The 15592-nt window shown below is 51.3% G+C and overlaps 1 protein-coding gene across 1 annotated transcript in view; it reads right to left on the bottom strand.

Annotated features, from left to right (window-relative positions):
• Window positions 1–15592, bottom strand: part of LOC144820735 (uncharacterized) — a 169058-nt gene that overhangs the window by 134530 nt on the left and 18936 nt on the right. The gene's annotated exons all lie outside the window — the stretch shown is intronic.

The following is a 15592-nucleotide window of genomic DNA, read 5'->3' as shown; positions in this document are numbered from 1 at the left end:
TGGCAAGAATTTCAGAGCTCAGTTAGGGAAAAGTATCTGCACTGAAACATATGTTTTTGCGTCTCGGACTTCCCCTTCATTCCTAGCAGCTAAGGGTACCTATTTCATCTGCCATGATAGAGCCTATACATGGTTGCCCCCTGACTTCTCGGGCACATGTTTTTTTTCGTTCCTGTTGCCTCCCACCTACACGGCCGCGGCAGATTATCATAAGACAAGGATAGTTAGAGGTGTCATGAGTAAAGAAGACACTGCAGGACAAGAATTTGGAGATTTTGTAAAGGGTTTTCTGCCGTTTTGGGGGCCTATGGTGAACAGCAGGAACATAAGGCAATTGACAAGGGTGGTTGAATACACCGTAGTTGAAACTGCCGGTGCCCTTAGTAACTTGACTGCTGAGCTCCAGTCGGACCGCCTTATGACTCTTCAGAACAGGGTCGCATTAGACGTCATACTTGCAGACCGAGGTGGGGTATGTAAAGTGATCCAATCTAGTTGTTGAGTTTTCATCCCAGATAACGCTCAGACAGTGTACCAGGCCATTTCCAAACTGCATAAAATCTCTGAATCTATTCATGTGGATAAAGGAGACTGGTCGTTGATGGGATGGTTCTGGGAACTGTTATCTGCCTGGGGATGGAAGATTCTAATGTTCATTGGGATGATCTTAGCCATTCTTTTCCTGTTCTGTCTGTGCATACAGTGTGCTCCTACTATATGTGGCCTCTGTGCTACATCGTGTATAAGAAAACCTGTATCGAGGGACGAGCTAAGTAATAGGATGATGCTACAGCAACATCTCAATGACTTTAGGAATGTAGACCTGGACTCAGATTAGCATGAGTATAGGTTATTGCCTATGTAAGGGCAAAAGGAGGGCCTGTAGTACTGAAAATTCTGGACCCGTGTTATAAACATCGCCGTATCATGGCGATTTTGGTATCAGCAGACCGGAAATGACGAGTATACTATATACGAGCATTTTCGCTGTGTTCGAGTGATGGGATAAATCAGAGTTTCCGTCCTGAACCCTCGGGTTCCATTTTGTGAACGGCAGCCATTTTGTGATTGCCCTCACATAGTCCAGTGTCTAAGGCAAAACCGAGTCTGAAGGACACGTTCACCTTTGCTGACTCCTCTGTGACCTGGGCAAGCTGACTCCACTGCCTGAAGCCAAACCTGTTCGGCCAGTTCTTTTCCCAGTGGCCGAATGAGATTAGTATCAAGGCACAACATGTCATAAACTTTTCATCGCACACGAACCATGCCTAATCTTACACACACCTGTCCCTGTTTCTTTCTTTATGACTTGCTTTACAAGGAGGAGGTGCCCGTTTTTATTAGGGGTCCGTCGCTATCTGATGAAAATACTGGGCCTTGCCGGGTAATTGATTATGGGCTGGACAAACTGAAATGTGGGCTTGTCATCATGACTCTGCTTTTTCTTTGTAGTGAAAATATGTGAATGGTCAACTGTAAAATAAGGAATGTTTGCCGAGGGCATAATATTTTGTATAAAAGGAGAAGGCTGGCTTTGTAAGATTGAGCAGTCTCCTGAGAATATACACCGTGTTGTACTTCTAGGATATCTGTTACTGGCTGCAGCCAATAAATTCGATCTTTGACTTCACCTAGAAGACTCTGTGTTTCTGTGGTCTGAAACAGGAAGGACTCGAAGTCTTTGGGTGTGTCCCCTGGCACCGCTGGGTTCTTAAAAACCCGATACTTCACATTGTGCCTAGCCTTAGCAACATTGTCATAAACATAAAGCATTATCAGTCGGCATACAGCTGTGGGCATAAACATGGGAACATTAGGGGCATATTATGCACATCGACAATGAGTGTAAGGGCCTCCACACATTTGCATAAATCATGAGGCTCCTCCCTAGGCATAAATGCACACCAGTAGCATGGGACCTACACACGAGGTCTAGAAGGAAAACATCCTTGCATCATCATATCACCACCAAAGTATGATCATGGGAACATATGGGCAGGGAATCAGCGCTGCACGTCTAAATCACATTATCTAAGTGCAACGCATATGAGGCACAACCACATTAGTAGGGATAATATTACCAATAGGCATGACCCTAGAACATCAGGGTAATACACAGTTAAGCATCATTACCACAGCCTCCTATTAGGCATAAACCTATTGGCAGTCCAACAGTCTGAGGCGTAACCTGTAGTCCTCAACTTAGCATGGGCCACATTGGGCATGAAGTAGGAGGCCACAACATGGGCATAAACGACATTCGGTCAAACATAGCAATGCATTAGGCATAGACATCCGCATCAGTCACCGTGGGCATGAACCCCTAAGCATGAGGACAATATTCTTAGGGTAACCACACGTTATGCAGATCTCATGGCATAAGGCGTCTTCAAATATACGAAATGCACCAATCAGCCGGGCAGGGCACCCATAGTACCCTCTACAATGAAGGCCCAATCTTTGCAACTGCCCACTGTCTGGCAGGGCAGGTGAATAAAGTCAGAAATAAGTCAGCCCCGGGTCCGTTGGAGCCCCCAAAACATCACTGGTAAGTGGGAGCCCCCTCCTCCTCCTCTAGTGGAGAAGTGTGGCTCAAATGGTTAGAGCGGCAGACCTTGATGCAGAGCTCAGGCCCGGGACCAGGGTTCGATTCCTGCCTCGGCGGGTCTCGGGCTCATAAATTCCTCTGACCTGATATTCTCGCCAGGTGCCTATTCTAATCATGGGCCCCACGCTGCAACTCTGGGCAATAGCTTGCTTAGTCTCCACAACGGCCCCCTACAGCGCTAGGGATGCCTGGCTGCACCCCGGGGATGCCCAGGAGTGGACAGGGAACTCATCCTGGAAAAGCCAGGATGAGTTCCCTGGCGGTATGAATACAGCGCCAGGACACACTAGATTCCAGGGTAACGGTGCGCTTTATAAATACGCCTACATTTACATTTACATCCTCTGGGGCTCAGAAGTCGGGAACTAATGCCCAGCAAACAATATTCTGCCCTTGTGAGAGCTGCCCGCTTCTGCGGCGCAGCTGGTGCTGTCTGTTGCCCTGGCCACCCTGTTGCAGACGCCCACCATCGCGGTGCAGCTGTGATGCACACATCAGCACGGGCACTGGGGTCCCCTCAAAGGGACCAACTGAGGGGACGAGCACCGGCAATGTGCCCCGACACACTCCCCAACCACAGGACGACCGAGTGCCACTCACCGGGCTCCTCTGGATAACTCTGCTCCTCGCTGTTGCGGAGGAACTTCCACCCGGGGCCTACGAGGCTCCGGTCGATCCAGGTGACACACGGGGCTCCTCTCTTCCCACCGGGAGCCCCCATCTCACTTGGCTTCACACGGGCCCCCTCCTGGCACCCGGGACTTTGGTTTCCCCATTTGGGGAGGCTGGGTAGGCTCCCGTCCTCCTAGGCCTAGACGGCTCCGGGCTCACGGTCGGATCATGGGCCCGGAAGCCAATCAGAGCGCGGCTTCCTGGGCACACGGCCGGTGCCCCGGTTGCCTGGAAACGCTCCTCTTCACGCCACCGGCCCAGTGCGGCCTCCACTGCTACCACGGCGGCCCTCCCTAGGCCTCAGGGCCCGCGGCGGGGATCTTCATTGGCGCCCCTTCCTTCCTCGATGCGGCGTAGCCCATGCAGCTCCCCTCGCACCTTCTGGGCTGCGGAGGTGATCGGGGACTCCTCCGTGCGGCGGCCTGGCGCTGCGGACAATACGGGATAGGCTCCCGTATTTGAATACAGCACCCACACGGGGTAGGCTCCAGTCTTTCCAATTCTCAAGGCGCCGGCATGCGGGGTGGGCACCCGCTGTGTTTCTAATTGGGCTGGCAGCGGGGCTCTCACTAGCCCTGTGGACAGCTGAGGGGTACAGTTGGGCACAGGGGCCAGCACACAGGCCCATGCGGCGGTACCTCCTGGCAGTAGGTCCCCTCTCATTCAAGTCCACGCTCAGTCTGAGCACATGGCATCCCAGCTGTGCTATTTATACGCCCCTCACTCCACCTACCAGACAGTGCCAGAAGCTTCTGGAAGGTTCCCTGGGGAACTGGTCCCAACTAGTTTAGGGGGAGGTGTGGAGCACCCAGGGTCCCAGGCGTCCCTCCAAAAGCTGGGGTTGCTGGGAAACAACAACTAGACTGGTAACCCCAGCATAGGCAGGCAGGCACACAGAAATGGCGTCCATTTTAAAAGTAACATGTTTAAATAGTGAAAGCCAATTTGCGCACGCTATTGCGCAGCATGTATTATGGCATCTCACACCACACATGGCCTGTACATTCCTCTACCAAGGAGGAGATATCGTCTAATGGGGGGGCTGAAAAGCGAAATATTTCAGGGAAAAAGGGCCAAGTCTAACAAAGTGTAAGCCAATGCCGATGACACACAGCTTTTCCTTACACTGGAACAGGATTCTGACAATTCCATCAGTCATCGGAGGATCTGTGATTCATGTACTGATGACTGCTAAATGTATTCAGATGCTCTTGTAGTTTGTGGAACTACATCAGCTGGGAAGTTGGACCACAGGTCACCACATGAACTTTCCATTTTTAAAATCAAAAGGTTTGCTCTTCCTGCATTTTACAACCGTGGATCACGATATGATATTGCTATGGCTCCACAACCCTAAATGAGTGTAGTGGGTAAGAGCCTTTATTTTCTACCACGGCTTGCAGGAAACTGAATTGGGAAGTCCACAGTCTAGTCACGATATACCAATATTGCTAGAGTTAGCGACCGAAATATCATCCTTCTTCAATGGCTTACAGGCAAAAAACTGATCAATTTTAAAATTCTCATCAGGTCTTTTGCAGAGTGCAAAGGTATACCAACCTTGTTGGCTGAAGTGTTGGTGCCCCACACTCCTATGTCGCTTCTGTGATCCAGCGCCCGGGTCCTGCATCATATACTTTCCTTCCAGAGGGCTAGTTGTGAATGGGGGGACCTTCGGTGAATGTAAACAAAATATTGCCTCAGAGCAAAAAGAACTAGTTAGCAATCAAGTTTGATCATATCAGTTAATCATTCCAATTAAACACCCAAATTTGAAGGTTCAGAATAATATCTCCTTTATTTTCTTGTTTTCTTTATCACAAATGCAGAGGTTTGAAGCAATGATTCTCAATGATGAGTTGGTGTAGTTGACATCACCAAATATTTTGTTTATAGTCTATCCACTGTGCTCCTCTAAAAAAAGGATTTCTTTGGGACGTGGGTGGCCGTTGCCTTTTTGTTCCCTGGAGCATTTGCTTATGAAACGTGATCATATTGCTACATAATATATTGGTTTGCGCAAGGTGTAACCAAGCCACACTTCAAACTTCGGTGAATGTAGACAGCATATACAAATTGAGCTATCCTTGGCCCCTCAACTCATTCCGTCCCACTGTAAAGTCATAATTGTTTCAGGAGAGCTGTGTCATTGATTTTTCTGCTACCATGCAGCCCTGATGGCTTGTGCTTTGTCTGTCTGTTTCAGATCTATTAGTCTGTTCTTGGTTCCCTAGTGCCAGTGGAGTGGAGTTGGTTCCCTAGTGCCAGTGGAGTGGTGTGGCTCACTGGTTAGAGGCGGCAGACCCGGAAGCAGAGGACGGCCCGGGACCAGGGTTCAATTACCGATGCGGCAGGGTCGTGGGCCAGGGTCAGCGGACTTGACAATTCTCGCCTCGGTGCCTACTCTAACCAGGGATCACACTCGGCAACTCTGGGCAATAGCTTGCCTCATCTCCACAATGGCCCCCCACATACGCCGGGGATGCCTGGTTTCACCTTGGAGATACCCAGTAGGGACCATCTCACAGGGAAAGCCAGGACGGGTTCCCCAGCGGTCTACAGCGCGGAGATACCCCATGCGGGGTGATTCAGGCGCTTTACAAGACATCATTACATGACACCTGTGGTCACAGAACAACAGACAGAAAATGTGTTTCTACAGCATCACTGCCCTGGATGATGCTTGTTGTTGCTCTGATGCCAACTGGGCTGGAAGGAGCCTGTGGTTTGTGGTGGCTCACCGGTTTGAAGCCACTTCCAGACAGAAGGTGCCTCCTGCGGATCTTCCAGAGCTTTCTTCCAGTCAGGTGTTGGTCCGTTCCTGCCAAAGCAGTTCAAAGATCATGTGAGTCAGAGCAGCTCTAGGTCACCTTCTTCTTAGTTGGCGTTTGACTGATAAAGTCACAGAGCTCAAGTTGTCAGAAAAAGCTGGATGTCACTGAGCTCAGAGGAAAACTGATTCTACAACGGAAGGGGATGCCAAGACCCCCCTCCTCCCACCTCCACCTTTCCAGTATCAGCTATGGGGAGCCAAAGCAATAGAAATTGTCAGGATGTCAGACACATTAGGGACACAGGACAGCCAGCATGTAACAGCAACCATCCAGCCAGACACACGCACATACACACACACCTGCCCTCCCCACCCTCATCCAGCAGTATTCCCCTTAGGGGTGCAAGTGAACAAAGTGATACCCTGACGAATAATCTGGTGCCATCACAGCCAGTCGCATCATAGCATTGTCAGAAGGGGAACAGCGTGGAGAAGCGTGGCTCAATGGTTAGAGCGGCAGACCCTGATGCAGAGGTCTGGCCCGGGACCAGGGTTCAATTTCCGCCTCGGCAGCTCTTGGACTCAATCTCCCTGGACCTGATAATTCTCCCCTCGGTGCCTAGTCTAATCATGGGTCCCACTCTGTGACTCTGGGCAATAGCTTGCTTAATCTCCACAACGGCGCCAGCAGCGCTTAAATGCCTGGCTTCACCTTGGGGGTGCCCAGGAGTGGACATCTCACAGGAAAGCCAGGAAGGGTTCCACAGCGGTATGAATACAGCGCTACGAGACCTCTGGGTAGAAGGCGCTATATAAATACAAACACATTTACACACATTTACACACACACACAACTATCCACTCTCAGTGTGACTGGGGTACACTTTGGCTGTTTTTAGTCTCTTGGTAAAGAGTATGGGATCGCAGGATAGTATGTGTATTCCACACATCAAGTAATTAACCAGAGAGGATACAACGGTTGCTAGCTTAAGAAGGTGACCTTCACAAAGACCGAACCCCGTGTAGGAAAAACACAAAGGGGCCCATTATGATAACATGCGGATCGCCAACGCCCGTATGGCGGTGGCGATCCGCCCGCCAAAAACCACTGCCCGCCTCTAATTTCCCCCTGCCACATTACCATGGCGGGGGGGACCCCGGCAGACAGGAAGACCGTCCGCCGGTTTTCCGCCGATAGGCAATCCACCAGATTGCCTACAGGGCGGAAAAGCAGTTTATATGGTGGCAGTGTCTGGTAGACACTGCCATCCATATTTGTATGCAGGCGGGGATGTGCCTTTCCGTGGCCACGGAAAGGCAGGCGGTTTTTAACATTAGGGGCCCGTAGCGGGCCCCCAGGGATTCTGGGGGGTGGGGCGTGCACATCGGGGGTACCTATGGTACCCCCCAGCAGTTCCATAGACAACATGGCAGGCACCACGCGGTGCCTGCCATGTTGTGCATGGGAGTGCACAACAGGCCTTCCTGGCATTGTGGCGGGCAGTGCTGACTGCACCGCCTGCCACAATGTCAGGAATGCTGGATGCCCCCGCCACTATGGCGGGCGCATCCTAATTGCCCCCACGGGACCCCCACCTATATGGCGGGTGGTCCTGTTTCCCGATAGGATGGCGGGTGGACAAAGTCCGCCTGTCATCCTAATGACCCCCAAAATGTATTTTTCCCCTCAGATGTTCATACACTAAATGAGGCTCTCATTGGGTCAGAAATGGAAGCATTCAGCAAAGTGTCCTCAAAGTATTTGTAGCATTAAAGGGAACTAGCCGACCCATGTCTTTTCATGATGACGACAAAGTGAATTACAAGAAGCCAGCAGTCCCAAAGTAAATTGTAGAAGAAAGATTAGAAAAGGCTTTGATAATATAGAGATATAGTTCTGTGTAAAAGAAAGAATGGAAATCAGAATGAATCTAGACTTGAGATTATCATTGACTCTATAAATTTGCAACCTCCATGGAGACCTGAACTTTCACCTAGAGCACCGTAATGACTCCAATTCAAATACCCTCCTCAAATGCCTTGAGAACCTCGACCTTACACAGCACATCACCAGACCCACCCACACAGCCAAACACTTCCTGGACCCTAACTTTTCCACACTAAACAGCATCAATCTAGAAATCAACCCCTATCACATGAACTGACAACACCCTTTTGAGTTTCAAGCTCACCACCCTGAATCACAGGAGAACCACCACCTCTAGACAGGCGACCGCTGCTAGAAGACCATCTCAGAGAAGGACTGGGCTTCTGCCCTCAACACAGGTCACCTCCAGCAACCTAACGGAAGACATCAAGAACTTCAATGAATGGATCACCACCTGTACCATCAACCTGGTCCCCCTCAACCATACCAGGAGCCTAACGGAAGATATCAAGAACTTCAATGAATGGATCACCACCAACACCCTGGACCCCCTCAAGCATACCAGCAACCTAACGGAAGACATCAAGAACTTCAATGAATGGATCACCACCTGCACCAACAACCAGGCCCCCCTCAAGCATTCCAGCAGCCTAACGGAAGATATCAAGAACTTCAAAGAATGGATCACCACCTGCACCAACAACCAGGCCCCCCTCAAGCATTCCAGCAACCTAACGGAAGTCATCAAGAACGTCAATGAATGGATCACCACCTGCACCAACCACATGGCCCCCCTCAAGCATACCAGAGGCCTAACGGAAGATATCAAGAACTTCAATGAATGGATCACCACCAACACCAACACTCTGGACCCCCTTAAGCACAGCAAAAAATAATCTAAATCACAAAAAGCAAGCCAGCTGGCACACAGAACGGCGAGTGGAGAATGATCCAAGACACTGCAGAAAATTACGTCTTCTATTCTGCCCTGACGTGCTTCCACCAGCATGTATGAAATGTCAAGTGAACAGCCCACACCAACTGCATCGAAGCCAGCATCAACAGTACCAATTAATCTTCTCCATAATCAGAGAATTCAGGGTGCAGCAGCCACCACCAGCAACATCTCCCCTTCCAGGACCCATTGCAACCATCTCTGTAACTTCTTTTGGAAGGAGATCACTTCCACATTGCCAACTTCAACCTTCAACTTGACTCCAGAAACCTCGCAGCCAGTCTTCCAATCTCAGCTAAAGAATGGACCTTGACCATGTAGAATGGAAAGGGGCGACCACTCGGTCCCCCCGAACATATGGTAGGGTGCCCTGACCCCCCCGGGAAACCATTTTGGGCGGGGGGCGTGTCCCGGCTGGTATGCCCGAAGCGGCGTAGCCGGGGCGCGCCTTTTCCCGACCAAGAGGGGTTGTCCTAGACACCTACACCGTTGGCCATGGCCCGTAGGCGGATCGGAGGAGGGTACACTCCCTCCCGAGGAAGAATAAAAGAGCAACAATCTAAGGAAGCATCCTCTTGTTCCTGTGCTTGGAAGCTGCACCTCCTCGTTGCACGTGAGCCCAAGACGGAACAAGGAGCCAATTTTGAGAACTTGTAATTTTTGTGTTTCTCCTTTCAGTGATTCCGAAGCTTTGGATCCAGGACCTCGAGTCGAATAGCCGTGAACGATGCCTGGCAAGAAGGTCGGAAAGAAGGTGGGGACCGAACAAATGCTTCGCATGCTGGTGAAAGACATGGCGAACATGAAGAAGCAGATGGCGGCAATGAATGGTACAAGGAGACCGAAGAAAGTCATCGGGCCAGCATTGCCGGGAGTAGTCCCTGCCGGGAGAGGTAAACGGGCCAGGAATAGGGCGGCAGGGGGGGAGGCCCCAGTTCCCGAGTCACCTCCAGCGAGCCCGGTCAGTCCAGTGGAGGCCCCAGTTCCGAGCCCGAACGAGGGACAGCCGATCCCTGTGGTAGTTACACCCGTTAACGAGGGGGATATGCCTCCCGAGCTGGCCGCCCAGTTGGCGGCGTGGTTAGGCAAGAGCAACGAGGGTGCTGTGGCACCGGGAGACACGGCCGAGGAGGCCAGGTTAATAATGAAGCAGTTTCGGCAATCGAGAGATGCTGCGAAGGCACCTTGTCCTCTTGTTTCCCCGCAGAATCCCTCGGAACAACCGGCGTCGAGCGTGGGAAAGGCAGCAACAACAGATCCAGCTACTGGTTCGGGTAAGCAGCCGTTGCCAATGGCGGGGGAGGGATCGTTACCCTCAAGGAGGGAAAAGGTGGTTCAACATATCCCGATGGATGTGAAAGAAAGGATTTGGGCGGATAAATATGTGAACATGTTTTCGCTATTGACCGATCACTATGAGATAGAGCACGTTAAAAATCAGAAGAAGTTGTTGCATCCGATTGTATGGCGTGCAAAAATGGCGGGTTTCAGGGTAGATGAAACGATCGCGAATTGGGCCAGAGCGTTTGGAATGTTCACTGCAATCATGGGGGAACGTAGGCCTGAAGTATTGTCGGAATTAGCTTGTTACCAGACACATATAATGGAATTTTATGAAACGTATGAAGGCAATCAATGGATGGGTTATGATGACAAATTTCGTAAGGCCAAGGAGCACAACTCATCCCTGACATGGGATTGTTTCGACTCCATTTCTTGGCAGAAGCAGGTTATGCCGAACACGACGAAGTCGTCTTCTTTCGGTGGGAATGGGGCGGAGCCTTCCCGCCATTATATGGCGGCGCCCTTTCGGGCAGGCGCCAACAGTGATCAGCACACAAAGAATAATGGGAACTCGGGTAGAAAAGGGGTCTGTTGGAGCTTTAACAGGGGCAAGTGCACTAGGCCACAAGGGACATGCAAGTTCAGGCATGAGTGTGCAGGGTGCGGACAGTCCTCACACCCCGAGAGTTCGTGCAGAGCCAAGAATGGTGATACAGGAGGTAGAGGAGGGGCCAAACAGGTCTAACGTCGACCGAGGGGCCCCGTTACCTACTCCCGTTGATATCATGGCAATGATCCCTTGGCTGAACGAATACCCTGATCATGTCTCTGTCGGGGTGTTGCGAGACGGTTTCTCATATGGTTTCCGCATCCCGGCGGGGGATTTTCGGGGGGAAGCACAGTGTAAGAACCAACTATCGGTTCAACAAAATACGGCGGTGGTACAGGCAAAGATTGCAAAGGAGGTGGCCCGAGGTCGGGTTACGGGTCCATATGGAAACCCGCCGGTTGTTAACTTTGTTTGTTCACCGTTGGGAGTAGTCCCCAAGAAGGACCCGGGTGAGTTCAGGTTAATCCATAATTTGTCCGCTCCTAAGGGTCTTTCGGTGAACGATGCGAGTTTGTTCGGTGCGGTATGCATCCTTTGATGAGGCCGTCGCCATGTTGAATTGCCTGGGGCCCGGAGCGCTGATGGCTAAATCAGATATCGAGTCAGCATTCCGGTTGCTCCCGGTACACCCACACGATCAGCATCTCTTAGGTTTTGTGTTTCAAGGACGCTACTACATGGATAAATGTATGCCGATGGGTTGCTCCATCTCTTGTGCGTATTTTGAGAAGTTCAGTACTTTTTTGCAATGGGCGTTCACCAGAGCCACGGGCTTTACGCAGGTTATGCATTACCTTGATGATTTTCTGTTCCTGGGGGCAGCTGGGGACACGGAATGTGCACAGGCTTTGAGGGAATTTTGTAGTCTCATGAAACGTTTTGGCGTGCCACTGGCACCAGGCAAAACGGTAGGGCCATCTACTTCACTCGAGTTTCTGGGAATTGAGCTCGATTCGGTAGAGGGGTGCTTCCGTTTGCCCAAAGAGAAGGTAATGAAATTTATAGCTTCACTTAAAATGTGCCTCAGCGAGAAAAAAGTAACTCTCCATCAGTTGCAGCAGGCTGTGGGTCAGCTTAACTTTGCCCTTAGAGTGATACCGATGGCTCGCCCCTTTTCCCGCTCTATCGCACAAGCCATGGTTGGCCTCAAAGAAGGGCACCACCGCACACGACTGTCAGCAGAGGTTCGCCAGGATATATGCATATGGCTGGATTTCAACGGTCGCGTCGTGTGGAACAAACCGCCAGCTTCCTCCGAGGAGCTGGGGTTGTGGACCGACTCGGTGGGGAGTGTGGGCTTTGGCGCCATCTTTGGTAATCAATACTCGGCACGAACATGGCCGGCGTGGTGGCACGAAAGTGGGCTCACAGGTAACATTGGGTTTCTTGAGCTGTTCCCCATTCTGGTGGCCTTGAAAACATGGCCAGAAGGGTTTCGTGATCGCACTGTGGTGTTCTGGTCTGATAATATGACAGTTGTTGAATGTATCAATAATCAGGCAGCACGCTGCAAATGGATTTTGAGATTGCTGAAAGAAATTGTCCTGCTATGTATGAGACTAAACGTCCACTTTAGGGCAAGACACGTGCCTGGGGCACTGAACCAGGCGGCTGATGCACTCTCTCGTTCCCACATGCAGGCCTTCCGGGGTTTTCTGCCCTCAGCGGACTTGGTGGCGGCACCATTTCCCGAAGCTCTCTGGTCTCTCGGTGCCCCGGATTACAAAACCTCGTGGGAGAGAGTCTAGCACCCAGGACAAGGAAGGCATATGAAGGGGCGTTCCGTTCCTATTGGGAATTTTTGGGTTCAGCTAGGGGGGAGCATTGGGGGCAGGAGGAGTATGTCCTGAAATTTCTGGTATCACTACATCAGGCAGGCCGAACATTGGCAACAGCCAATAGGCACAGGGCCGCCATTGCCTTCATGGCGCAGGCTCATGGCATCCGGGACCCCACATCGTCCTTTCTCGTAAGGAAGGCTCTGCGTGGGTGGCAACGCCTTGAGGGTCGTAGAGTGGATGAGAGGCACCCGATAGGTCTAGAAAGGTTGTCCCTGTTAATGTCCGTACTCCCTGCGACATGTTCATCTCAATCAGAGACAGTGCTGTTCCGGGCCGCTTTTGCATTAGCATTCCATGGGGCTATGCGAGTGAGCGAACTGGTAGCGAGGAATAAGCAGGATCCGGGGGGAGGTCTGTGTCGAGAACACATTCAAATTAAGGGTGAGACGATGGTAGCCTCAATAGCCAGGTCCAAGACCGATCAGGGAGCGATCGGGGACTGTGTGGTAGTCCAGCGGATTCCAGGGTCTCCCATGTGCCCGGTAAAATGTGTGGAGGAGTATTTAGCGCAGAGGGCGGCATCATGGGGGAAAGCTTGCTGAGGCACACCGACGCCACCCCACTGACTAGGTTTCAGTTCCAGCGGGTGTTAACAATGGCAATCGCAGCAGCGGGCTTGAACCCGAGCGATTTTGGGACCCATTCCTTCCGGATAGGGGCTGCTACAGAGGCTACAGCCAGGGGTCTGAGTGTTGAAAAGATGAAACAGTTGGGGCGTTGGTCCTCGAATTGTTATAAAAGGTATGTGCGGTTGCACATGTTGTGAAGCTAATGTCATGCACTCACGCTTCTTGTTTTCTGTTTGGTTTACAGTTTCGCGAGCAGGCTTTGCGGGGCGGACTGTGCAGTTGACCCGACACCTGGGGACCAGCGGTCAAAGATCACCGGCTGAGGGAAGAGTGGTGTGGGTCGTTGGCCACTCATACGTGAGGCGAGCCGCGGACGTATTCAAAGCAGGTGACATGATTCACGTGGCTGGGGAATACGGGTGCAGGGTGACCTTCCACGGAAGGGGCGGACTCTGTATTGACCAGTTTCAAACTTTTATGGAGGGACTGCTAGGGCGGACGAGGTCACCGGCGTCTGTAATCATAGTACATCTTGGGGGCAATGATTTGGTAACCATTGGTCGACGAGTACTTCTTCTTGGGGGCAATGATTTGGTAACCATTGGTCGACGAGTACTTCTCGAGTTAATTTTATCCACAGTGAGTTGGTTGGCGAGAAGGGTTCCGGGGTGCACGATTGCATGGTCACACATGATTCCTAGAAGGGTGTGGCGGGGGGCCCTCTCGGTGTCAGCTTTGAATCAGTCTGTAAAGAAAGTTAATAACAAACTTAGTAGGTTGTTTCGTTCAGGCCAGTTGCATTGTATTCCACATGGATGTATTCGGGGGGACCATATGTATCTTGAAGATGGGGTCCATTTGTCCCGGGAGGGGAATGTCTTACTCATAGGAGACTTCATAGCTTGTTTAAAGAGTTTGTGTAGCCATGACCTTTAGTAGGAGTTTGTGGGGGGTCCGGATAGCCGGTCAACTATCCGGCCTGTGGCGGTAAGGTCATGATCGGTGAGCAGTAATTGGAAGATCCCTAGAGGTGGGGCGCCACCCATTATGGATGGGAGCGTCCGGGGGGAGGCGGCCATTGGCCCCCACACGGGGAGGCGGTACCCCTCTAAGGATGGGGCCGCCGAAAGGGAAGGCGGTCATAGGCCCCTCCCTGGGGAGAAGGGGCTACGGGCCCCTCCTGGGAATTTCCCAGGGGCAGGACATCCGCGACGGCGGATGTGGTAAGCAGTGTGGGGTGGGAGGGGGGTCTACGCTACCTTCTAGACACCTCACACGAGTCCTCGGACGACCACTAAGATGGCGTCGAGTAAATATGGGGCCCCCGTTAAGACAAGGGAAATTGGAAGTTGGCACAGAGGTACAGTCCTCTGTGCGCCGGCCCCTCACAAATAAGGGGGGGGGGAGCTCTGGTATTAGGGATCTGACACCGGTTACGACCTTGCCGTTGGCCCGTAATGTTAGGATGTACAATTTAATTTTGAGTATAAGCATTTGCAGGATGTTTAGAATCGGCTAGGAGAACCTTTGTATTAGAGCTGTGTTAAGGTTAGCCAATAAACATCGTAATGTGAAAATGAAATTGTACATGATATGAAACTGTTATTTTAATGTTTTAATTTTGTTTCATATTTTAATAAATACGGCCGGGAGGGTAACTCCCTCCCGCCTTCCGAAAGTCAAGAACTGTGTCCGTCTTCCCATCCTTGGGGATTGTGTTGGGAGGGGGTGACGGGTATCCCGGCCATATACCATCACCACAAAAGACACTGCTGCAACCATGAAGACCCTCAGCTCCGGGGCCCCCTAGACCCATGCCCCCACCACACTTTCAACAAAGGTCTAACCACCATCAGTGAAGTTCTCACTCCCACCCTGGATGACTCCATCAATGCGGTCCTCTTCCCAGAAACCTGGAGGCAGGCAGCTGTCACAGCCCTGCAGAGGAAACCCTCTGAGGACCTCACCAAACTCACCAACTACTGACTAATCACCCTCCTATCATACATGGCCAAAGTCCTAGAGAAAACCATCAAGAAGTGTCTGATCAGCTACATCGTCAACCCCCAGCAGCCAGCTGTGAACTGGAGACAGGCGGATAGGCATACAGAGCCATGAATACAAACATTCCCACTTTCTCAAAGTGTTTTTGTCAAAATGGTCACAATGTCAAATTCACTAACACCACCGGAGCAGGTCCGCTAATACGAACTCATCAATATCAAACACTATACTGACACTCTTTTGCATGCAGAAAATCCAGCACAATAGCCTTTCCACAGGTCCCTAATGCCAATCCAATAGAAGAAGCAGGCCCTACCGTACCGAACACACCACTCGGTCCCATTCACAACCAGTGTATGTAGAGCACACACGCACCTGCCCTACCTCT

This window comes from Lissotriton helveticus, chromosome 1_1 (genome assembly GCF_964261635.1).
Source record: "Lissotriton helveticus chromosome 1_1, aLisHel1.1, whole genome shotgun sequence".
Lineage (NCBI taxonomy): Eukaryota > Metazoa > Chordata > Amphibia > Caudata > Salamandridae > Lissotriton > Lissotriton helveticus.
Note: the sequence above shows the minus strand (reverse complement) of the source record. Positions and strands in the feature narration are given on the sequence as shown.